Raw genomic sequence first — 2,063 nt, forward strand, 5'->3', positions numbered from 1 at the left:
GAGATATCATGATGGTCTACATCCTACCTATCCATCAGCCATGTATTACAAATGGATGGTTGACTTGGTGACTATGACTATGAGACTTTAGCAAATGTGATACGTTGTACTTGCTAGGAATATCTAACAAATCAAGTGGAAGGTCACGCATTGAGAACAAAGGCTACAAGTGCGGTATGTAAATTTATTTTAGAATATGTTATCTATTGCTATGGTTATGTTGGAAAGATAATTGTAGATCAAGGACGGTTGGATGCAAAATAAGCTAGGGAATTCATCTTGAGGTTGGGCATAAAGCTTTCTCTTACTTCAACACTCACATACAACCATGAAGGAAATGGAAAAAGTGAATGCAGACACTTGCCTATCATAAAAGCTCTAGCCAAGGCATGTAGATGTAATGTTCGAGAGTGGACCAGGGTACTTCTGTATCCTTTATGGGCTAATCACACTACACATAGTACAATGTTTGGATATATGCTTGTTGAGTTCATGTATGGCCAAAAGCCTATTATGCCTATTGAGGATGTTAAAATTTCTTAGAGTGTGCTACCTTGGGAGAATGATATGAATAGGGAGGACCTTCTTGCTTTGCATATTTGACAACTAAAAAGGAGGCTCGAAGACAACAAGATTGCAACTATACATTTAAAAGATGCCACGTTGAATAATAAAGATAGTTTTCACAAGAAACATAGTCTTCATCCAAAATCCATTGAGAAAGGATATTGGTTGTTAGTCTATGACAGTAGTCTTGACACTCAACATAGTAAACTTAGAAAGATTTCTAAGAGTTGGTTTGGTTCTTATATTGTGAAGCATGCATATGATAATACGCCATATTCTTTGTGTAAGCTAGATGGTACAAATTTGAAGATTCCTATTGCAAGAAAGAGGATCAAGATTTTAAAGCAATGAAATATAAGTGAACCAATTGAAAAACATGTGTAGGAGATGAAGAACATGTTTATCTTGAGTTGGATGATCAAGAGGACAATGAAAATACCAGGATAGAAGATGAATATATTGATCATGATGAAGATTAACCATGTGACACATACCAAAGGATGTGCAAGTTCAGAGGGGGTGGATGTCATGCCGATACACAAACACAATATGAAAAATCCTTGAGTGCATCATCATCTAGCTTTCTTATTAATCTAGAGAGTCAATGCCATATTAGTCATTAGGTTTAATGACCATAGTATGGATGACCTAACATTACAAGGTTTTTGGATAATTTTAGCCTATTTTTGATATTTTTGATATTATTTCTTGTAAATATCCTCAAAAGTTATAGTAAACTTCTAGAATAGGGTGACATGCATAAAGTAAGTCACTTTTTAGTCAGCTTTGGAGATCTCATGCAAAAAGAAGGGCTCTAGAATTCATATCACACGTAATCATAATTTTAAGGCAACAAATAGCACTTTGAAAAAACAAGTAGAGAAGGAGCGATTCAGAAGATATTTGAGTAGGTGTCCTAGGGCTTGCCCCCCCCCCCCGCTTTTAGAGCCAACAAAACCATTGTATTTTTCATCTAAGCAATAAAGTAAAAGCTAGTGTTTGGTGCAAGTTTTTGGGCATAATAGGTGAAACAGGATACAATGAAGAGGAGACTCATTGTAAATAGGTTTTTCTTAATCAAGGAATATTTTTATGATAGTTTAAGCCTCTTTTATCTAGCAAACACAATATTACTGAGTTTGGGAATCTCCCAATTCCCATTTTTTGAATACCAAAAAGGTTGCACCCAGATAATATGCTCATAAGTTTCTCAAAATCATATGGTGTGACCTATCATTGGAAAGTACTAGAAAAATGGAATCTATTGAGCTATAGATCACTTGATTTGGAGTTAGTGTTCAAGTTATGACAAATCCAAAGATTTGACCACGTGTCCCAAACTTATGGGAAATTCCCATATTCCCCAATATGGTGTTAGCATGTATATTGTTTCGTCTCTCGTTGGTCTCTACTTTATGTAATCTATATCATCATCTCTGCTCTCATACAAGAATCTACCTAATCTCTCTTACTATGGTTAATCCTCATTGAAGAAT

The 2,063-nt window shown here is 35.2% G+C and overlaps 1 pseudogene; it reads left to right on the top strand.

Moving 5' to 3' along the window:
- Positions 1 to 465: 465 nt before the first annotated feature.
- LOC148039669 (uncharacterized) lies at positions 466 to 1,046 on the top strand (annotated as a pseudogene).
- The last annotated feature ends 1,017 nt before the right edge of the window (positions 1,047 to 2,063 follow it).

This window comes from Lygodium microphyllum, chromosome 2, assembly GCF_053477565.2.
Source record: "Lygodium microphyllum isolate KBCC chromosome 2, Lygodium_microphyllum_v1.1.10, whole genome shotgun sequence".
NCBI classification, from domain to species: Eukaryota; Viridiplantae; Streptophyta; class Polypodiopsida; order Schizaeales; family Lygodiaceae; genus Lygodium; species Lygodium microphyllum.